This window comes from Pleurodeles waltl, chromosome 4_1, assembly GCF_031143425.1.
Source record: "Pleurodeles waltl isolate 20211129_DDA chromosome 4_1, aPleWal1.hap1.20221129, whole genome shotgun sequence".
In the NCBI taxonomy this organism is placed as follows: domain Eukaryota; kingdom Metazoa; phylum Chordata; class Amphibia; order Caudata; family Salamandridae; genus Pleurodeles; species Pleurodeles waltl.
The window spans coordinates 459,639,149-459,663,468 of record NC_090442.1 but is presented as its reverse complement, the minus strand read 5'-3'; the positions used below and the strand labels follow the sequence as shown (position 1 = coordinate 459,663,468).

Genomic DNA, 24,320 nt, shown 5'->3' with positions numbered 1-24,320 from the left:
TTTGCATATTGCCTCTCTGAACAGCAACAAGCTGACTGCAAACAAGTTCTCAGTCAGTTTTCTGAACTCTTTTCCCTGACACTCAGTAAGACAACCTGGTATAAACATAATGTGGACACAGGTGATAGTCTGCCTGTTAAGAGTAAAATCTATAGGAAGCCTGACCATGTCAGAGATTGCATGAGGACAGAGGTACAGAGGTCCAAAAGATGCTTGAGCTAAGGGTTATTGAGCCTTCCGACAGCCCTTGGGATGGTCCAATCGTACTTGTGCCAAAACCTAATACACAGGGTGGAAAGAGACAGATGAGGTTTTGTGTAGACTACAGAGGACTCAGTGCAGTCACTAAGACTGATGTCCACCCTATTCTCATGTGCTCAGCTCAAATTCGTAAAAGCCCTGACTTTTCAAGATGATTCATTGTCCAGACAGATGCTTCAGAAGTAGGAATATGAGCAGTCCTATCTCAACCTAATGAAGAGGGCTAGGATCAACCTGTAGGTGTTATCAGCAATAGGTTGAGCCCCAAAGAGAAGTATTGGTCAGCTATTGAGAGGGGGGCCTTTGCTGTGGTCTGGGCCTTGAAGATGCTGAGGCTATACCTGTTTGGCACTCACTTCATCGTTCAAACAGACCACAAGCCCCTCTTGTGGCTTGAACAGATGAAGGGTGAAAATCCAAAATTGTTGAGGTGGGAGCCCTCCCTACTGAATACAGTCTTGGTTCAGTTCCAAAAGCAGACCAGCAGCGGTTCTGGAGGCCAAGAGCAGATGATGTCTTGCAGAGGGTTCCTTGAAGAGTCTTTCTTGACAAATCTGAGAACCCACCCTTGGGGGAGCCCTTAATTAGCCCTAAAAGGAGTTTGGTCACTATCTGCAGTGTCCCACATATCAGAGGGGGTCAGGGACATCATTTGCCTGGCCTAACCAGTCAGATGCTCCCAGGTGCCTCTGCCTACCTTGTTTCCAAGATGGCAGAATCAATCGGCCACCTGGCAGAGCTCTGGGGGAGCAGCTGGTGGGCACATTATGTTGTGTGTTTCATTAATGAATAATTACAGTTCTGATGAAGACAGTTGTATATATTAAACGTATTTGTGTGTTCATTTCTTAAATTCCCACTCACTCATTTTTAAAGAAAAGTCATTTGTATAATTCGGAGATGTTTTATTTTGATTTGTTATTCTCTCAGTGACTTATTAACAGTTATCCTGCAGGCACTAGGGCATGAGTTGAATGGTGCAACAGGTGCAGTACACTGGGGCCACAGGGTGTCAGAACCCCTCTAAACACAGATTATTGCTAAATTGTACTTCTAAACAGGCTGTCACAAGTGCAGCAATCTAGCAGGCACTAGGGTCATGATTTCAATGGTGCAGCAGGTTCAGTGGTACCAGGAACAAAGCTCTAAGCCCCCCACCAAACATTTATTGCTATATTTTACACCTAAAGCAGCAGTCACAAGTGCAGTTATGTTGCATGCAGTGGTTCTCAAACTTTTAAATGCTGCGCACCCCCCAGTGGGGAAAATAAAATCTCCAGGCCCCCCTCAGAATTTTTCACAACTATTCTATTAAGTTTGCTATGTTTAAATATGTCTAGACTTATTTAAAGATTGCAGTTAAGTTCTGTTACCTTTTTTTAAAAAAATGCAATAAATGTATTTCTGCTTTACAAAAAGTGTTCTCTGCATAATGCCTCTTTTGGAGAGAACCTGGTGCCCCCCCTGGGATCACTTGAGGTCCCTCTATGGGGTCCCGCCCCCAAGTTTGAAGACCCCTGCACTAGGGACATGGTTTGAATGGTGCTGCAGGTGCAGTGTCACTGGGCCCAAACATTGTCAGAGCTCCTCTGAACACCAAATATTGCCATATGTAACTACTAAACAGGCAGTCACACGTGCAGTTACCTTGTAGGCACTAGGGTCATGATTTTAGTGGTGCAGCAGGTGCAGTGACAGCAGGGCCAAAAGTTTTCATAGCACCTCTAAACACAAAATATTGCTATATTTTCCTACTAAACAGGCAGTCACAATTGTGGTTACCTTGCAGTTAAAAGGGGCATGATTGTAATGGTACAGCAGGTGCAGTGGCACTTTACAAACTACACATTACTATACTCCAATACAATGCCATATTAAATAAGGTCTAAATTACAAGTTTGGAACCCTGGGATATTAATTCAACATACATCACAACACAAACAACTATTAACGGCGTATCAATTTTAAAACAAACACTTTTATAACCTTTTTCTAATATAAATTATTCAGTTAGTAAGATTAAAACGAAGGTGAAACCTATTGCCTTGTTGTATACCTTTCATGCCACGCAAAGCAGCAAGTTCCCAAGTGAGTAAATCTTGCCCTTGTGTGGTGCACCAACACTTTGGATGTGTGACCACCACCAAAGAAAACTACTGAATGAAGGATGGGATGCAATGTCAGAGGTTTTTCGGAGTATAGGAGAAGACACAGGAGAGAGTTCCTATCTTTAAAGAAATATTTTTGGTTAGCCTTCTTGCATGAAACATGTCTGATGGTATTCTAACATTAAAAATACCTAGATTTTTTATTTCCATAATATTCCAGGGTGATTGCAGCGGACACCCCGCCAGTGGTAGAAAAATGCATCTCAGATGCTCTGAGCCATTGGGCTATATTGGTAGGTCAGACAGAGGGAGAAAAAGGGGAAGGTTACTCTAAATGCCCCAAACATACCTGATGCAGATTTCATTCAAAGCTACTATGCATTTGTGGTGAGTTTTATGATTTGTCCATGGTGTGGAAAGGAGACGTGAACTTCATGCTTATGAACCAGCTCCTGGGACTAAGTCTGCGATGTGCAGGATGCTACACAAATCTATGAGACACATGAAATTACTAAATGCTAGCAGAATCCAACATAAGGAAAATTAGGTTATTCATACGTGGAATTTTCACCCACACAGAACATAAATGGGTAAGGGCTGGCAAGTTGTGTTACATCAGTCATGTCTCTTATCTGGTAGATTATAGATTTCTCATCCCCCAATTGCAGGTGAATATGGAAAACTCAAATGACTACATGGGGTGTTAACATGGTGTTTTGCCAATAGGGGCATTACATGATACAAGCATTGGCAGAGGCAAAATGTCTTGCCTGTCTGACCTCTTAACGTTGCCAATGCTTTTTGGCAATGCAAACGTTGTATGAGGGTGCATGCATGCACATACATCATGAAGCTATCGGTGGCTAAGTCATTAAGCGTGCTTGTGCAAGCATGATGATGTATGTGCACATGTATGTGACTAGAGAACGATACAGGTACCATTTTAATTATTTACAGTTCCCACATGACAGATGCCACTTGCAGCATTATTTTTTTTAAATGTAACGTATGCAAAAGCTACTTTTGAAAAACGGAGGCCAGACCTCAAATGGAAGTTGCTGGGCTCTTAAAATGTGCAAAAAGTATTTGAAAATACAGAAGTGTTGAGAGAGCAACAGCAGAGGAAACTATCAAAAACAAGAAAAAGCCAGTTGGGGGGATAAGCAATTGGGGGGGGGCACAAGTGTGTATGGTGGAAGAAACAGCACACAAAGGTGAGAACAATGGATGACCTGGGAATGGGGAGAGGAGGGAGCAACCGGAAGTACATAGGGGGCATGTGTTTGAATGTGTGAGCAACACACGAGGGAGAAAGCAAGAAAACACACGCACACTCACAGAGTGCTAAATGAAAAATAAGTCGTTCCCTGAATGTGAGCAGTGGAAGGATACAAGTCATCCAGTCAAAAAGATCATAAAGAAGCTAAGGGAAAACATAAGAAGTGGAAGGAAAGCCATCCAATAAGAAGGAAGCAAAGGAAAGTAACAATAAATCCAACAAGTGGTAAACAAAGGGTTTGCTCTAAGGTCACTGTACGTTTTTGTTAAAAGCTTTCTGTAGACAGTCTTTAGACTAGACAACTCAGTTTCAGAATGTGTATTGCAAACACTTTCATCACTTCAATTATAGCCAATAAAACTCAGGAAGGAGTCTGTGTATAGCAAGATATGTCGCAATGGTAAGAGCAGCCTTCATATCCACCTGGCAGGGAAATAAGTATCACACCATACTGTCAAATCAGACTCTAAAAAGGAAATAACCCACAGAAAAACAAATCCCAAACTACCAAAACTTACTGAAAGTAAAAATAATGCATAGGGAGCCCTTAGCTACTCTGGAAAACTCTACTCTACTACCAACCAAACCCACAGAAATAAGATAAACTTTAATACTGGGATAGGTTTTTTTTGTTACATGAAACTCACACTAACGTTCCAGGGAGGAGCACTTATACCATCCAGGGCAGTTAAACCATAGAAAACTATTTTCCAAATAGTGCAGGGCATAAGTACTGTGAGGGCCTTGAGAGTTCCTTATGGTGGTTTATGACCCTATTATTTTTAATATTTCATCTAGAGACTTCGTAGATCACAGACTGGCCACTAGTAGGCAGGAGAGTGTTGTATTTAGTACGAATTATTCCATGCATAACACATGAAAAACAATACAGAAAGAATAAAGGCATAAGCTATATACGCATAAACAATGGACAACAACTGCATGTGTTTTCTAAGTAATCCAGTGATGAGGTTCCCATTCTTTGATTTTTGCAGTTTTACGACGCGTACTTGACTCGAAGGCAATGGAACAATTTACATGAGCACCAGTAATTCAATGACGCATTCATGTTTTTAGGCCGGGGAAATAAAATAACTCACCCAGAATCATAGGATACCGAGGCAACACCAAGACTTTAAGTTCCCCAGTTCCAAAGTCAGCAGCTCTGGCCGTTACGCCACGCCCTCTCTATACTTTGTTAATGGCTAACAATTGTTCTGGAAATGGACTGTTGCATGTGGTGCTGTGTGCGTTTTTTTGATTGAAGCTGGAACAACTGAAAACAGATGCTGGTAACATATTCACAGGGTATTGGAATTATACGATAGAAGAGGGAAAATCTTTTGGCAGCCTAGGACACCATGTTGCAGCAAGAAAATTCGAATTATGTGACTTAATACAGCACATATAGTGTTAGCATTAACCAATTAATTTGGAATTTCTACACGTTAAAACTATCTAGGCAAAGTTGTCACCTCATTAGTAACACTAGAATATTCAAATACAAAAAAAGCACGAGAAAGGTAATCAGTCAACCTTTGTGAATCGTACAGCAACACATTGCCAAGCTTTCAGTGACTTTTCATCCATGTGAACAAAACGCATTTTTGTTGAAATCTGCAGATTATGTAGCAGATGATGGATTGTGTGGCAAATCCATATTTATGCGGAAAACGTATGTAAACAAAAGCATATGTGCACATTTCCGCAACCATATGTCTGTAATAAAAATACGATATTTTTATGGGATACCTTAGAAATTTGACATATATGGCGCAAATGTGTTGCAACATTTATAAAAGTACTCATATCAAGTGCAGAAAAATACTCCATTAATCCTACCCATAACTACACCCATTAAAAAAAAAAATCACATTTCCTAGGATTAGACCCCCGTCTCTGCTGACCCTTCTGGGCAGTCTCTGTGTGGCAGGTACCGACACGTTTCAATATTGGTGATGGCGCTAGGACAATGGACCGACCCCTCAAGAAAAGAGCCCTGGTCCCTACATTGTTACCACTGGTTAATCAGGAAAATGTGGATTTTTTTCCGCCCAGCTGGGTGAAAAACTAGTTCTTGTTATAACATCAGCACCACCTGCCTTCACTTTCTGGACGGAAAATATTATAAAACAGGGTATTATGTAACTATTCATAAAATAAAGTAACGGTGTTCCTGACAAAACAGAGTTTTATATTTCCTTCATTTTAAAGCAATTCTGTAGAGCCTGCAGAACAAACACTTTAGTCTTAAATAAGATAAAACAGGTTTGCTTGCACGTGACAAGAGCAGCCGAACTTGATCAGCGCTGTGGTTATGCGTGTCTACGGTAATTGTGCGTCTGCGACTGTGAGCCGCCCAAAAACACAAAGAAGGAAAGGTTCCGCGTCTCTCACCAGAGTCCAAGGACACGGAAACCTTGGTCTGCTGCAGCTTTGTAGACTGCATGCTGTTTCGTTTTGCTCTATTTTTTTACTTTCCTTTTAATACTTCGGTGTTCAGTGACTTGAAGGAAGACCAATTAGTGCTCCACCGTTGTTAGATGTGGAAGCTACCTACAGCCTGAGCTTTTTGTTCCTGTCTCGCCGATGTCACAAGGGAAGCAATTTTCAGTCTGTTGAACAATCCCATGAGGTTCATTCTTCCAAGGTTTATCATTCAGGCTAAACCTATGAAGGAATAGTTTTAAATCCCAGTTCATGTGTCCTCAGTGGGGATGTCTTTTTTAAGCTGACTCCCCAAGGCTGCAGCTGGCTGTGGAACGTGGAAGTGAAATGATGATTACACTTAATGAGCTAAACCTAATTTATGAGATATGTGATAATTAAGCTGTTGCAGGACAGGTGCTGTACCTTGGAAATAATACTCTAATTCTGGTATCATGTGAAAAACATACTATTATGAATCACTGAAGTAAGTTTGCAAGAGAAAAATTAGGCCAAAACAAATAGTAATCCCTCGAACAATGCCCCGTCACACACACCAACAAAAGCAAATAACACAACAAATATCGAAACCGAAAAGAAAACTTAGTAAAGAAAAACGAATTACAAATAAAACGAACACTTCTTCACATATTCTCAGTTCATAAAATGTGCACTCACCAATGTAAAACGTAATCAGCACACCTGTGCAAATCACGACAGAGCCCATGTCCCTATGGAGGTGATTAGGTACATAAATCACAGACAAACAGACCTGCAGCTGTGTAAACCAAATTTAACACATGCTCACGGCCCGGCCCCAGTTGTACAAAAAAGAGAAGATGTACTGCATTGTTGATATGTGTTGCATGCTATATAACACAGCAAAAGTAAACGAATGCCCATTGCAAAGCATGAGATGATTATACCGTGAGGCATACTCTGGGAGCGCTGTACATGCAGCTTCAATTAGAAAGGACCTGATTGGAAATTAATGTCAATAACTCAGGAGGAGAATGCTTATGAAGCCCTATCTTTGCCTTCAGCCCAACACACCCCATAAAACATGCTTTCTCATAATCTAACCCATCCCACATAAAATCTGCATCATCATCTTACCACCTCCCTGAACTCAACTGACTGCAAAAACATTCCCATCATACCCTCAGCACACACAGTAAGCAGTTTTCATCATCATCTTAACCCCCAACAAATCGGTACATTCACAAACCTCATTATCCTTCCTAACACCTATGACTGACGCTAGGATGTATTTTGCAGCGTTGTTATTACTGGCTGCAAATGTAGTTTGGATGGCAGCTGTGCAGGTGACTACAGAATACGATGAGCGTCACCTTTGGTGTCCTGTATCTCTCAGATATTTATAGGCCTCATGGTGAATAGGGGTGTCCTTATGGGTGGAGGCCCCACTATACTGCAGGGGCTCCAGGTGCCTGAATTTCGCTGCTGGGGTGAATGTCTTCTGGACCAGGAAGAGGATTCTTGGGATCCATGACAGTGTGGGTGATGACGTGCCTTCCCCAGGGGATCATAGGGCCATTTGGGAGTAAGGTCATAGCCTAGATCTCTGGAAGACTAGCCAATATTTTAAGTAACATAGTTGGAACCTGGTGATAGACTGGGCCCTCTTTAGTAATTCATGGACCTGCAGAAAGCAGCAAAAGAGCCCCTTTGCTGGATGGCAGCCTCGCTGTCTTTTACCAATATTTTGGCCTCTACCATCTAGCTGACTTGCTAAAGTGTGACACCAGACATATTGCCTCAGTCTGGTCTCAGAGAGTGTTTAGAGTAGTCTGCTGTTCTACTACAAAGAGTTGAAGTGGGCAGTTTTCAAGGTCAATGAAGTGTAAGGTTTGCTGCTGGTTGGGTTAAATATGTAGTTTTTGCAGGGGATACCAACTGCATGGCTTCCTCTGGCATTTTCTTGTCCTCAAAGTCTAAAGTGTCCTTTTCTGTCACAACCCCCACATAATTATCTCTTCTGAGATGATGTTGCAGGCACACTAAATACAATAAGGAATGGACTTTCATGGACAGAGATACGAAGTCTAACTGCTTGTGCCACATGTTGGTTGTGATGTGACTGGTACAGGTCCCTCAACAGGGTTAACGCTGTTTAGAGTCCATCTTCAATTTGTCGCCTGCAATGACTTTGCCAGTGTTAGACTATGTTGTGTGCATGAAGATATAACTTCATACGCTGTCTCCAACACCAGGAGTAACCAAACAGCTTTCATATGATACCTTGCATTAGGATCCGGAGGCCTCCAGACGGCCCACACTCCCCCCACCAGAAATATGCAGAGCAACAAGTTTAATCGTTGGAAGTGGTTACTTTATTCTTAAAAACACATCTCAAAGAACATCTCATAACTCATCAAGCAAAATTATTTATAACAAGTATAAAAAAGGTTAATCATTTCCACAAACATTTTTATTTACATGTAATGAGAGTTTTTGTGACCATAAATCAAATCTGACAGGATCCCTTCCTGTCCTGAACCACCATTGGACCACACAGGTGACCCATGTCTCACCTGTATCCGTAGGAGGGGCGGTTACCCTGACTACACCATACCTTGTCCTCATGTTTCGGGTTCCGCCCCCCTCCAAACACCAATCAGCCTCGGGGTGTAACGGGGCGGCCAAGAGCTGGAGCCCCATGTTCCCCCCAGCGATCTGAGCTCTCTTACCCCCTGATCTGGTGTGTACATCCGCTGGTTGGCTCAGAACTTCAGGATCCTATCCCAGATGTCCTCCCGGGGGCCCAACCTTGGGGACCCCCCCTGTTGTTTCTAGTCACATTTATATCTCAATTTCCCAAAACCTCACTTCCCAACATAATTAAAAGAAAGGAGAGGGTGGGTGGGTCAATTGCGGGCTCCCGCACAGGTCCGGCTGCCGCAACACAGGTAAAGAAGGTCTAGCCTTCTTGGGGGGCTCTTAAGTAGCCCCCCACCGGTTTGCGGCGGCCGGATCCGGCCAAGAACCAACGATGGCCCCACGTCTGGCCCCCTGCTGCACTTCCGCCCCAATGCCTCGCGGGGCGGAAATCCGGCCGACACCGCGCACCTCTGGCGAAATGAAGACAAAGGAAAAGGGGGAGTGCGCCCAGGGTCTCGGAGGCCCGACCCCTAATAGGCCGCGCCCCCCCCACTTTGGTGAGGGCACTTTTCCCTAGGATCCGGAAGCCCCCAGACGGCCCACACTCCCCCACCAGAAATACGCAGAGCGACAAGTTTAATCGTTGGAAGTGGTTAATTTATTCTTAAAAACACATCTCAAAGAACATCTCATAACTCATCAAGCAAAATTATTTATAACAAGTATAAAAAAGGTTAATCATTTCCACAAACATTTTTATTTACATGTAACGAGTTTTTGTGACCATAAATCAAATCTGACAGGATCCCTTCCTGTCCTGAACCACCATTGGACCACGCAGGTGACCCATGTCTCACCTGTATCCGTAGGAGGGGCGGTTACCCTGACTACACCGTACCTTGTCCTCATGTTTCGGGTTCCGCCCCCCCCCCCCCCCCTCCAAACACCAATCAGCCTTGGGGTGTAACGGGGCGGCCTAGAGCTGGAGCCCCATGTTCCCCCCCAGCGATCTGAGCTCTCTTACCCCCTGATCTGGTGTGTACATCCGCTGGTTGGCTCAGAACTTCAGGATCCTATCCCAGATGTCCTCCCGGGGGCCCAACCTTGTGGACCCCCCCTGTTGTTTCTAGTCACATTTATATCTCAATTTCCGCCACAAGGGCGACCAGGGCCCAAAAGATCCGGACATCCCCCACTTCCTTTCGCCATATTGACCAGATGCTGTAGTTGCGTGATGCCTACTCCACCAATTCCGCACCAGCGAAACGCCACACCTTGCATGCTCGCCGGATTCGACCCACGGAGCTGTTGCACCCGGTACGCTGCCCCACGAACAAATGAATGACAAAAAACCCAGACCACATGTTGAGACATTTGACTGAAAAGAAAAGAACCAGGAGCGTGAGAGATCACAAACAAGCATCCGTGCCGCCATTACACCAAATCAGGCCTGATGTACCGCTTGTAACATTCTGAAGACCACCGCCCTATGCCTTTAACTGCGGTAGCTGGAAGGCCCGTTGCCGCCGCTAATGTGGCTGCCCCTATTCTAAATGAATGGGAGGAGTACCCTTTTGGATCCACCCAATTGCTTTTAGGCCAACTTGAAGACTTCCGAGAACTGGTAGCGCGATAGGCAGTCTCCATTGGGGTGTATGAACAAGGCCGAAGAGCCTGCTGGAGGGCGGACTGCGAGATATCTGTTTGTTTGCGCCACCGGGCATAAGGGGAACCGGGCGCGGCACAGAGCGTGATGCGTGTTCCTTTTTTAAGCTGGTCTGTCTTTGATTTGCGCAACATTATGGACAGGGACCCCGCGCAGACCGACACGTCTCCTTGCTGTAGTCCCCCTGAGTGGTCACCCCTGGAAGAGCCCACCAGTTCGCTGATGCGGAAAGCCCCGTAAAAGGCCATCGCGAATGCTGTGGCGAATAAAGCCGCCTCAGCCGGTGAAGAGCAGATGACGTGGAGTGCACTTAAAACTTTTTCCAACAGAGGGGTGGTGACGGGTCGCCTAGCATCTGTGCTACCTGGGGACCCCTTGGCCCAACCCACTAGGGCCTGTCTTATAATAAAAGTATTCAATGGTCCCTCTAAATTTCTGATCTTTGCAAAGAAGTGTATCGCCGCCAAGTAGGCCTTTGCGCATGACACAGGGTGCCCTAAAATTTGTAAATGCTGCAGGAAAACACCAACCGCGGACTCAGTGAACGTGTCTGAAATATGCTGCGTCCGCAAAAAACACCTGTAAAGGTAAAATTTGTTCTCATAAGCTGCTTTTGTACGTGGTGCCAGAGACGTTGCTACTAAGTCTGGGAGGGCGGGGCACCAATCTTCCACAGAGATTCTGGGAACTTCGTCATCTTCTCCATCGCCTGAGGGGGATATCGCAGAAAAACCTGCATTAATGAGCGAGACAGTGGGTCAGCTGCATTGTTATGGACCCCAGGCACATGTTTTGCACTGAACGTAATGTTGTGTTGCAGACAAGCCAGAATCAAGTGTTTCAACAGGCTCAAGACCAGAGGCCATGAAGCCCCCTGACGGTTAATAACTTCTACTACAGCCATGTTGTCAGACCAAAAAATTACAACCCTGTTCTTTAATTCTTCCGCCCAGATATTTACAGCAACCACAATTGGGAATAATTCCAAAAAGACTATGTTCTTGGTCCACCCTCTACTGACCAATCTTCTGGCCAATTTGCCCTACACCACAATGTGCCCAGTATTGCGCCAAAACCTATGCTACCTGCAGAATCAGTGTATAGGCCCAGCGTGGGGCTGGATATCGCTTTTTGTGGCCAAATGACAGATCCGTTGAACGTCTTTAGAAACAGGTCCCACAACCTTAGGTCCTCCCTAACTTCTCCAGACAAACGAGTGTGGTGATGTTTTTCCCTCAGACCCGCCATTGAGCGAGCGATTGACCTGGAAAAGGGGCGGCCCATGGGAATGATTCTCAGTGCAAAATTCAGTTGGCCAACTAGCACCTGGAGCTGGTGCAGGGTCACTTTTTCTTGAGACAACGTAGCATGAATGGACCCTTTGAAGGCTAGCAACTTGTCCTGAGGCAAGCGACACTCCCCCGCCACAGAATCAATTTCAATCCCCAGGAAAGTGATGCAGGTAGAAGGGCCGATAGTTTTCTCTGGCGCCAAAGGTGCCCAGTACGAAGGGAAAAACCCACTGAAGAAAGGAGCTGAATTGTTCAAAATAACTGCATGATATACTACAACCCATGGGCATGCATTGGTCATAATAGTATTAACCCCGGAAATGAAAACCCAATAGGTGGTAGTCATCAGGGTGGACAGGAAGCAAATGGAAGGCTGACTCAATGTCAGTTTTTGCTAACAATGCCCCCGGCCCAACGCCCTAACCTTATCTACTGCATTGTCCACTGATGCATAGCGGACCGAGCAAAGCTGGGGATCAATGGCATCATTGACTGATGACCCCAGAGGGGCGACAAATTGTGAATCAGTCTGAACTGTCCTGGTTCTTTCTTAGGAACCACTCCCAAAGGGGAACACATAAAACCAGTTAACGTTGGGCTTTTGAAAGGGCCGGCCAACCTGCCCAGGGCCCTTTCTTTCTCCAGCTTCCTGGCTACCACTACAGAGTTCTGAGATGGGGATATTAAGTTCTTACAGTGATTCACAGGAGAGACATTAAGGGCAGGTATCCTGAAACCAAAGGAAAAACCGTGAAGAAGTAGTAATGCGGAATCCAAAGCCGGGTAAGCTTGCAACCACAGGCGCAATGCGTCTAGCCTAATAGGGGAGGGCAGGGGGCGATCAATTTGATGGTTTACTAGGGTCCCTACCCCGCTCTTTTGACTTCTTGATACATTTTGATTCAGGGTGGGAGGGGTGCCCGCAAAAGGAACAGTTATGTCTGAATTTGCAGGTTCCGGCGGGACGTGAACACATCTTTCTGTTGAATGCCCAGCACGACCCCTTCTTCTCACCTGACATCTGAGGCCGAAAGGGCTGCCTCCCAGAGACCTAGTTGTTAACGCATTCAAGCCACACATTAACCTCAGTCTGATCCCAACCAATGGACGGATCCTCTACTTTAGCCCAATGAAAATCTCTGTCATATTCCAACAAGGCCAACCCCCCATAAGTGTGTTGAGCTTTCAATATTTTATTTGCGTAATAAATCAAAGAGGTGCCCAACTCCGTTTTTTTCTCCAACAGGATTGACATGAAAACGTTAAAACCGAATAACCAATTTGTGATGTTCTCCTCTATTTTGGGCTTCCTTTCCACATAAGAGGATGACTTAGGTTCTTTTTCTTTCCCTTCAACCTCCCTCCTTTTTGCCCTTATCAATGAAAAGATGTCCACAAATTCCCCCATCCATATCTTTTCTTTAACTTCCGTACTGACGTGAGCTGCCAGCTTACCTGGTCTGGATAGTAACGAATCTGTTGTCCCTTCCTTTGTAGGGTTGACCTGACCAGGAACCTTGCTGGAACTGGGCAAGACGTTTTGAACAAAGGGGGGTAAGGTTAGAACGGTGCTCGGTGTCGGGGCGACACTCGGGCTTCTATTCGAAGCCTGTAGAGGATTGGAGATATGCGCTGCCACCAGTGCGTCCACTTGACGCTTTAGGTCTGTTACTGTATTCTGCCAAGAGTCGCTTGACCCCCACGGTGCTGTAGGCGGTGGTGTGTTGGTAGCTGGAGCATTAATACTGGCCAACCACTTAGATACCTCTAATAGCGCTAACCTGGAAGGATCCTGATCCTGCTGCTCGGGCAAGCGCACTGGCGGGGGGCCCGGTGGCGCGGGCACAGCTATCCCTGGTAAAGGAGTGGGTGGTGCCCCGGACTGAGCTGTAGGCGCCAAGGCCGCCAGGGACTTACGGATATCAGCTAGGACCCCTTCTAAGCCCAGGCCCGGTGGTGCCGTGGTGCCCGTATTTAAGGCGGGAGGCGCAGGGAGTGGCACTGCGGAATGGGCTGGGGTATCAGGCAAGATAATCTGTGCTGGCAGACTAACAGCTGTGAAAGGCGTCAGATTAATAGAGGCCGGCACCTGCGCTTTCCCATTCTTCCTGCGCTTAACCGGGGGGAAAGCAGCGCTGGGGGCCACATGGGACCGTTTTGGGCGGGTGCCCCTATCCCCACCAACTTCCTTTTCAGGGGACCCATTGACCTCACTTTCGTCCTCACTCCCCAATTTTTCTAAAACTAATCTTAAAAGCTGGGACAACTCGGGGTCCTGACCTTTTCCTTTTTGGGTGTTAGCCTTCTTTGGTGGCATGATGGACTGTAATGTGGGCAACTACTCTGAGGCTGAATTGAAGAAATTAAATATATATTTATATATATATATATTTTTTTTTTTTTTACTGAAGAACCTGAAAATAAGATGAATACAACAGAGTTAACCACTAGGATTAAGAGGATAACCCCTCTTAAATGCTTAACTCAGCGACAACCACCTTAAATCATTTGGGCCACCATACAGACCCTAAAGCCCTGTGGCTGAATCAGAGTAAGCCCCTTAATAAATCAACAATTTCTCTTTAGTTACGCACAACACAGGCAGGTCTAACACAACATAAAGTCACATTTGCCTTCAGGCACCTTCGTATCTGCGAGATTCCGTATATTTTTTAAAACAATACACTGTCCAACAGTACACCTGACTCGCGTACCCTTTGGCCGGTGTGCGCAATACGGCCCAAAAAAAACCGCGCGCCAAGACTTGGCCGGTTCTCAGCTGAGCAGAGGCAAACACGACCCCCAGGACCCAGCTGCCTTAAATTGTTTGAAAGCGCTGCAGACGCGCGCTGTATTAATAAACCAACTACCTCGCGTTCCCGGTGCAAGGTTTTTATACCCCCAGGACCCAGCTGCCTTAAATTGTTGAAAGCGCTGCAGATGCGCGCTGTGTTAATAAACCAATTACTCGCAATACCGGCGCGAGGTTTCTTCTAATATACGGAGAGGGGAGCAGTAATCGGACCAAGGACCTTCGAATCTTCAGTATACCGCTCTCCTGAATGAGCTATTTTTTGGGCGCTTAATGTTCTAACTAACATTCCCCAACGCGCGTGCAAAACTATCATTAGCAACAACAACCAGCAACCCGAGCCAATACTCACACACAAAATCCGGACCACCAAATGGAAACTCCTGTGCCGCTCCGTTCAAAGTGCCACCTGCGCGATCCAGCCCCTTCAGCAACGCTCCGCTCCTCTAGGACTCCACGATGTAGAATGAAAGCCAATGCCGGTAAGAAACAGGGGAAACGAAGGACAAAGTAACCCCGATCGTGGGCTCCTCAATCGTGGGCTCCCGCACAGGCCCGGCCGCCGCAACACAGGTAAAGAAGGTCTAGCCTTCTTGGGGGTCTCTTAAGTAGCCCCCCACCGGTTTGCGGCAGGCCGAATACGGGCAAGAACCAACGATGTACCCACGTCTGGCCCCCCTGCTGCACTTCCGCCCCAACGCTTCGTGAGGCGCGGGGGCGGATGTCCGGCCGACACCGCGCACCTCTGGCGAAATGAAGACAAAGGAAAAGGGGGAGTGCACCCAGGGCCTCGGAGGCCCCGACCCCTAACGGGCCGCGCCCCCCCCCCACTTTGGTGAGGGCGCTTTTCCCATCTCCTTGCCCAGTGGGCAATTTCCAAGAATCAAACATATTTTGTCAAGAAAAGGGTATTTCACAAAGATGTAGAAACATTAAGCACCAAACAGAGAACATGCACGCAAAACACTTGATTAAAGGGCAGAGCTAGGTGCCTGAAACAAGGGAATCGCGTTTAGATGGGAGAGGTAAAGCAGGTTCAACAGGAATGGCTGTGGACCATATAAAGTAAATTCATTCAACAAACTCAAGTGTTTCAAAATGCTCCAGACAAATGCAGATACTTGGAAAAGCACCTTTTGATTTCACGTTTGAAGAGACAGGCTTGTACATATACCTCAGAGGAAAGCAGGCAAGCAACACTTTGGCATTTTCCTGCTGTATAGGCTAACCGCAAAGTCGATGTGTCCACAAGCAATGCATATGGATATGATATATCTGCAGATTCAAAGACTCACACTGCGACTTAACCAGGGGCACTGACTAACTTCTATGCACCTGTACGTTATGTTTTTTTAATACACCGCCAAACGCTAAGTATCCCTTTTCTGTATCCTCTGTGGATGTCCACTGCTCAGCGACAACTGCCATTCCACCTCAGCCTGCCACAGACCACTCTACTTTAAATCAAAAGCCACTATCTTCAAATAGAACTCTTTGTTCAGTCACCACATACCCACAAGAGGGGAACGAGCAAGAATGCTGAGGCAGAAACTCCACCAACCTCGCGGGCTACACTAATCTTTCAACCCACCCATAACTCCATGGGCTATTGGGACATTTTGAACAGCGCAAATATTCTTAAGATCTGCTCATTCCTCCCAGGTCTCGATAAAATAAACAGCTCAGATTTGGATTGAGTATCCTTCTTGAGTATTCTAAATTGATTGATTGATTCTTGCCACCTGCCCAGGGGAGTGCGGGGGAACCCTCCAAAACACGCTTCTGCGATGTTAAAATTAAGGACCACATTCTCTGAAGCACAGCCCTGCTTGAGGAGTGAAGAACTTAAGTGAGCACACAGGAGCCAGAAAAATATCCTCACTTCTTAGAGCACCTTTTTAGTAACAGTCTTGCTATTGAGAAATGTATTCTAAACTGGCAGGAGCGAAAGGCCCATCAAGGAATGTAACAAAAGTAAAGCATAGTTTTAAAATAACTATTCCCACAAGACTGGAAAAACGGTGCACCGTCATCATATCTCCGGGGAGCATAAGACCCAACCAGCTTGTAACTGCCTTCCATGGCCGCCACAGCACAGTAACGTCCAAAAGGAAATTGCACCTTGTGCAATAAATATAAGATTTAATGTATTCCTTGGATCATTGCAGGTATAAATAAAATCGCCCTGGACCCAGTGCTGGAATCATATCTGTGCTCAGATGACATAATATGTCTTCAGGAGACGTGAAGCCTCGGCGAAGCTCCACTTCGGGGCTATGCGCAATTCCACAAATCCATAGGAAAAAGTAAAGGTAAGGACAGGCCAAATGGCGGCTTGAGCATTTATGTGGCCCTAAATAAAAACTTAACCCCAACAGACTTGGAGATAAACTCGCCGTACATGCAAGCGCTGTCAATCAGTAATCGGAAACTTGAGTGGAAGGAAACGTCCATAGTGACAATGAACATTAACTTGAACTTTCAAGGGTGCGCGGAAACAAAAGTCAACGGAAGATATAGAGCTCACTCTGCAGGAACTCAAGAGCAGGTACTCGTGTGCAATGTCAATAGTGACCGGTGGTTTTAATTTAAACCTGGCAAATCACCTGAGGAATGGCACAGAGGCATGCACCCTGGTCGTGATCTGGAATATACCTGAGCAATTATCTAAACATACAAAACTACATAGAGCCGATCATCATTTACTGGTAACTCTTGAAGCGATGGACCTCAGGGCTTTGAACAGAAGGCTGCCTTCAGACCAGCCAATGGCAGCGACCCACAGGTCCTATGGAGTTGAGGTCTTTGGTGAAGATGAAGTGACTGCATGTGTATATCTACTGCCCTGGCTATCTACCTTACACCTATGCAATATCCCTGTGGAAGCACACAAATCCTAAGGTTTTCCTACCAGTGCATGTCCCTGGGCCTGATTTGAGGTTTGGCGGGTTGTACACTCCATCACCAACATGACAGCCATTCTGTTTGCCGTATTATGAGTGCATTACATCCAGTGACACTTGGACTAGGGCGGATTCTATATATGTCATATTTGTGATAGAGTATTCTGTCCGCTGAACTCTAAAACAGGCCCTCGGTCTCTTTCAGTGTGCAGACTAATCCCATACACTTGCTAAGTGAACCTTTATTAACACCTTCCGTGGCAGCTACCTAAAGCTCAAGAAGGCATGCCTTTCATGCACCCTTATCGCACTCATCTTGCTAAATCCTACTCCTTCCAGATTGTGGATGTGAGTGGGGGATGTCCAAGGATGCCTTGGGGCCTAGATTTCCCCAAACCTAGTGAGCATATCTACCTTTGAAATTAAAGGATTTAGGTTTTGCAGCACAGGGTACTCTGTTATAATGTGGGCTATGTTCTGTTCACCATTAAGAGCAGTGCAATGACAATAATACACTTGGTATATGGCAACTAGCACATCTACCATGTTCTGACACCAGATAAAGGTGTAAATCAGGCCATAAGCAATCTCAACTAGTGAAAACAAATTGAAAGTCTGCTAGCCTAGTGAAGTAGTGGTCCATGGAAGGTATGTACCCATGCACAGCCTTGAAAGGTCTGTTCTATGACAGCTCCACCTCAGTCAATGTCCCAATACTTCACTTTTGGATTGTAGAATGTAAAGCAAGTTGCAAAATCTGCCTGGCTGAGATGGGCACTAGGGACAGTAACAGTGAGATACCTGCCTCTTTACGTGCTTAGAGCAGACTCTGCAATGATGACATGGTTGAGTCATTCTTGCTATTGCAGGAATGCAGTTGGACAATACTGCGGCCTTACCAAGTCATTTACAGCAGATGAAGTGAAGGCTACTGCTTCTTCAGCAGTAAGAGTTTCAATGATTGTCAAGTGAAAGTCAAGGAAAGACATCGGTCTTCCTGTGGTGGTCTGATGGTAAACAACATATGCATTGTATTTGTCAGCTGGATCAGGTGAGTAAACAAATTTCTATGCCATGTTTGATTTTTATGATCCACGCTGTATGGCTGAAGTACTTGGTCATGCTTATCTACTATGCCCATGTACTTGTTAATGTGAACTGTGGCTTGTGAACTTCAACCAACTGACCACAAACCATGATTGGGTAAGAGCTGTGAACATGCACTGTAATAAGCATGTACACATCCTGCCTATCTGAGAATTTGACTGAGAGCAGTTTGTTGGAATGCAAAATGGCGCTCTGGGATTTTTGGCACTTTATACAAACATGCTCCTGTGGGAATCCTTTGCAGCGACATCGAACTGTACTGCATACCACAGAGCACAATGAACAGCTCTAACAGAAGTCGTCCACATACAGGTTATAACCTTTATGAAAGAGTTGGACAAGTAGTTGGACAATCTGAAAAAGAATAAGGTGATGGATGGAATGCTGGAATTAATCTCAGCCGCAGACAATCGCTCGGGCCACAACCCAAGCCATTGTTTTTTTTAACCACCATGCCATCTCAGTTTGGACTCAGCCATATGCAAATCTGTCTTGACCCTGCTCCTCATGCAAACAGTCCAGCCCCAACTACCAGGCCAGGTCATCTTGAACTGGAACACAAACAACCTAGAACCGGTTTCATGCACTTAGTGCAGCAAAAGCAAAAAGAACAAGATGATGGATGAAATGCCTGAAATAATCTAAGCCACTGGCGATCGCTCAGGCCACAACCAAAATCCATTGTTTTTTTGTCCATCATGCCACCACAGTTTGGATCCAGGCATATGCAAATCAGTGTTGACCCTGATTCTCATTGGAACACTCCAGCCCGAACTGTCAGGCCAGGTCCTCCCTGAGCCCGAACGCAACCTAGGACTTGTTTTGCCCTAGTTAGCGCTCTTTAGCCAGGTATAGCTTGGTTCTAGTGGCACAGTAAGCTGGGGACCCACCTCTGGGCATATCCGGAGCACTTACCAAAAAACAAATGCAAAAAGCATAAGGTGAGGGATGTAGTTGAACGAGCTCCCATGCAATTTTTGCCATGACTCCTGGCATGGAAGGGCAACCTACAGGATTTAGAGCAGAGTGCTTCCCTGTGTACACTCTTAGATTGTATACATATGCATTAGAGCTCTCACACAGCATGTGCATTTTGATGCCATAACAAACTCATTCGATTGCTATGTACTGCCTGAACAGCAGACACCCTTTGTACAGGGTCAAGGACTAATCAATGGCTATATTCTTTTCAGGAGTATAAATCTCTGGACACCTGGCAGACAGATGTTTCACGACAGGCCAAATTTTGCACAACCTGTCATGGTCTGGATGGTCCCTGTGCAATGCAGCAGATTTATCACCGAAATGCAGCATAGGCTGCAATAGCAAAAATCAATCTCTGTTCATGACCGGTGCGAAGATGGGTGTCACCCAAACCATGTGAGTAGATCATTAGGACTGTACGCTCGGTTTGCACACACTTCCCATTTTGAGTATAAAGCCCAGAAACGTCATCAACTCCCAAAGTGAAGTGGGGTTCCATCAGTGTGCCCTAGAATGAGGCCCTAAAGTGCCTTTATGTTCCCTCAGAAAGTGTTCAGTGCTCAAATTTGTTTGGTGCACAAGTTCCTCAAGGAAGTCAACGTCCAAAAAGAGATGGATGAGGTCAATAGGAAAAACATTTGTTGTATTGACTTTACATCCAGCATCTGCAGTGAACAGGAGGATTTGGGGTGCGCTAAATTGGAGGGCTGCCAAGAGAGCACTCGGTCTGTGCTTGCCACCGACTTGCCTGCTCTCGGGCTGGTCTAATCTACTACTGCTGCACAGATTGTGCTTGGAAAGGGCCATCACAACTTCCTTGACCATGTTCCTGAGAATCACGGGAAGACAGGTAAAAAAAAATTAACTCTGCCAACTGAGAAATCGCTTCCAGATTCTGCTCCATTTTCTTCTCCCTCCAATGCTGTCCCAGTATCTGATCTTGCCTCAGATCTGTTCTCCATAACTTGAGTTGGAGACCTGGCAGCAGTCATCCACCTAGATGCTAACTTTGTTGATTGTCTATAACCTTCCTTGTAAAACACTGTTGTATGTAGAAGATTTAAGGATGTTTTTTGAGATGCATGTGACAAAGAGTAAAAGCAGTTATCTTATCAAGGGGTGGGTGGGCGCGCCTGTGAGCTATGTGTGACAGTGCAAAAGCAAATAAAACAAAAAACACTTTTTGATGCAGCTTCTCCAAAGACACTAAAAAAGACAAAAAAAGCAAAGTATTACTTCACCTTGCCACATACCCAATACCACAACATACTTCAAAGTACAAGGGGTGAGCCCACTCTATCCACAGTTCATTTTTTATGGCACTGACACGCATTAGATGCAATTGTAGGTGGGAGACCACAAAAACACACCTGAGTTAGACAGGGCAAACAACTAGGCTTGGGCACAACTATAAAACAGTCTCCCATTAGCAAATTCAATAGCTAAACACCATTTGCGAAGCCAATAGTTTGGCAATTGCTGCCAGCTTTTTGGCTTTGTCAATGCTTGGTTTGCAATGGCTTATGCAAAAGCTTGTTGAGGGAGCCGCTTGGCCATTGCTTGAATAAAAATAATTTCCTGAAAGCAATAATCTAGCTTTGATCTCTAGAGTCAGACATTCACATAGAAGCCCCAGCAACTGTAGTTTCCTACTTTGTGCGTTGGTGTACTCCTTGTGAAAATTTATAATTTTATCACTCACAATGAAGTTAGCCAACAGCAGTAGTAGGACCCATTGCCCCATGCTGCAGTGGGTGGAAGAATAACGTGAATAACACAACAGACCAATTAATGAAAAGGACTGTCAACAAACCTCTTAATTTTTTTTTTTTAATGTGAGTTTTCCCCTTAAGGACACCATCGGCCACCAGTGAAACCCACACATTGACAAAAAAATATTTAGTGCCAAGTGGACCAACCCCTGAAAGAGGTGCCATGATGGCAAAGGGTGTCTGAAAGAGGCGCCACTTGGAATTATTTTACTTAAAAACACCAAAATCCAGATTTGGGTGTATTCAACTAAAAAGCTTCCGGATTTGGGTGCATTTAAGTAAAATAATTCCTATATGGTACCTCTTTCAGAAACACAATGGTGATGAGATGACATGCTGTTCTGATTTTTATCATAGTAGGCACTTATAGAAGTGTGAGATTACAAAATGGCGCTTATATGTTACAATCTGATGAGGCAATATGTGCTGTCCAAAAATGAAAGGTGGAGGGCTGCTGGATTTATGAAACAACTTTTATCTATTTGAAATGATGACAATTAATTGACTTTGAGGAAGTTAATTTAGCTCTGATTTTCATTGTGCTGTGAAATGAAATAAAGAATACTGGAGAATTATACATGGTCATCTGGACTCTTAGATCTCTTGTTCACCTTGCTGGACACCTATGAAAATTGATTTTGATGCTGTTCAGTTCTATTGTTGTTACTTTGTGGTGTGCTCTTCCCATCTTTGTGGGATGCATGAGAGTCAATGTTGCAATTTATAACTCCCAACCCTGGGTTTTTGCAATAGGTTATGATCAGTTTTTTAGGAGTTCACAAATAGTCAAATACTTTCCTTGAAAAATCAGGACACAATAATATTGATAGGTCTGCAGGAGTTCAGACGTGATGCCACAAACTTGTGGTGGAAACAACTGAGATTTGGAAGCACTGGGACAAATAATTTTATAGCTCAGCATAGGCAGATAGGACTCGGCTGGGTATTGTAGCCTTTACAGACTTTGTGGCGGAGGACTATGATGTACAGGACAGTGTACCCTTTGTGCCATGTTTTTTTAGGTCTAGATTGAAGGGCAGGGTTGTGGAGGTCAATGAAAAACTGAATAATCTCCTCGTATGGATGTAAAAAAAAAAAAAAACGACCATTATCTGGTATTAAGAGCAAGAGGAAGGTTGAAACCGCACAAACAGTGCACATCTACTGGACTACTTCAAACCATCAGGAGTGCAATCTTTTCTGTTTTGTTAAACCTCCTTCTTCTACATATGGATGTAGGGGGACAACCCCCAGTGTGCAAGGAAAGAGTTAACCTATTAGAAAACAATTCTAAGCTGCCCTGTGCCTCTATAGTAACTCCATACCACCCTGGAAATGACAGAGTGGAGCCACATATAAGGACTATGGCTTTCAATCAGGATTTGTAAAGCAAGGCTAATCACCCAACAGGGTATCTAGGCGCTTGCAAGTCCCGGAAGCTCATTGGAAAAGCCAGGTCTTGAGGGCTCTTTGGAATTCCGGAGGTAAGGTGATGGTCCCAAGTTGCGTGGGGAGGCCGCACAAAAAAAGGGTGAAAAAGCAAGGAGAAAGCAGTGAAAATGAGGAAAAAGCAAGGAGAAGGCACACAAAAAACTGGGGAAAAAACAAGGAGAAAGCCGTTAAAATGAAGGAAAAGCAAGGAGAAGGCACACGAAAACAGGGGGTAAAGAAAGGAGAAAGCAGTGAAAACAAGGGAAAAGCACGGAGAAGGCACTCAAAAATGGGGGAAAAGCAAGAAGAAAACAGGAGCAAGAGTGATGCAGCAGCACAGGGAAAGCTGGGCCTGGTACCTGCTCCGAGGTTCTACGCACCTTTGTCTTGACATGTGTATCCATTTCCTCCCTTGCCCTCAGACGTGGAGCATTCAAACAGCTTGCAGATTACAGGGTGCCAAACGCTAACTTGGAACCTTAACATGATAGTCAGGAGTCTACTCCACGAACAGGTAGGTGAGAGGGCAATTGGGAATCTGCAGTTAGAGTTTCCACCAGAAAGAGTGCTGCCAAAGACAAGTCATTTGTTTTTTATGGATACTTCTAACTGCATGTTCCTCATCTTTTCAACAACAACACCACCTCCCAAAGGTAGAGAGTTAGAGCCCTGGACATGAATTAGAAAGCCCTGCAATACCGAGCAGGCAGAATTGAGCTCCTAACAGACCAAACTATCAAGTCGCAATGTATAGGGGTGTGCCCAAATAACAACACTATACCTGGGCATGGAATTCACTGCAACTAAACTTGGTATATAATGGGGATGGATCATATAGATTTTTGACACACAATGAGACGTTAATTCATCACTTGTATGCAAGTATGATTTATCACAAAGATTTTATTTACATTGATTTGTTATGGCATATAAATCTTCACTCCTTTCACATAGTGCCTGGAGGTAAAAATAAACAGGAAAACCACAAACACAAAAGGAAATAATTCACCAACAGTCCTAACACAAAATACCAACTAAAACACAGTCAATCTTGTCTTCAGTTTTCCTTTGGTATTCAAACAGATATGGCTTCACTCCTCATTTGCTCATTTGAACAGCTACGGGGCCATGGTAAGGCTGAAAGGGAGCACAGCAAATTGGCAGTGTACCGATTCTATTGTGAAACGCAGGTAACACTTGTGGGGCTGCAGGATGGGCATAGAGGAATGCGTGTCCTGTAAGTTCAGGATCACCATCTAGTCTCCTGGGTCCAGAGCAGAAAGAATCTAGGACACGGTGAAGATTTTGAATTAGTCATCCCTCAGAAAAGGCAATCATTGAGTGGAGGTCCAGTATAGGCCTGAAGCTTCCATAATTTTCTACGAGGAAATAGCACAAATAGCACCCCCTTCTTTCTTTGAATCTGGCACTAGCTGAATAGCACTCTTCGAAATAAAAGGTTGGCGTCTTGTAGCAACGTTGCAAAATATCCTGCCAAGAGGTGCTTTGAAGTGAGGGAAAAACAGAACAGGAAGGAAATAAAAAGGGAGACGTAGCCCTTCAAATGATTTGCTAGACCCATCTTTTTAACATGATGGATCTTCACCCTGGAAGGGAATGTCATATCCTGTCTCCTCCTGACTGGGTGTGAGCCTG

The 24,320-nt window shown here is 45.0% G+C and overlaps 1 long non-coding RNA gene across 1 annotated transcript in view; it reads right to left on the bottom strand.

Moving 5' to 3' along the window:
• LOC138287839 (uncharacterized) overlaps nt 1-15,202 on the bottom strand; it is a 41,565-nt gene extending 26,363 nt beyond the window's left edge. Inside the window, exon 1 of the long non-coding RNA XR_011202289.1 lies at nt 14,820-15,202. This is a non-coding gene — a long non-coding RNA (uncharacterized lncRNA). The remainder of the gene's footprint in view (nt 1-14,819) is intronic.
• Nucleotides 15,203-24,320: the final 9,118 nt, after the last annotated feature.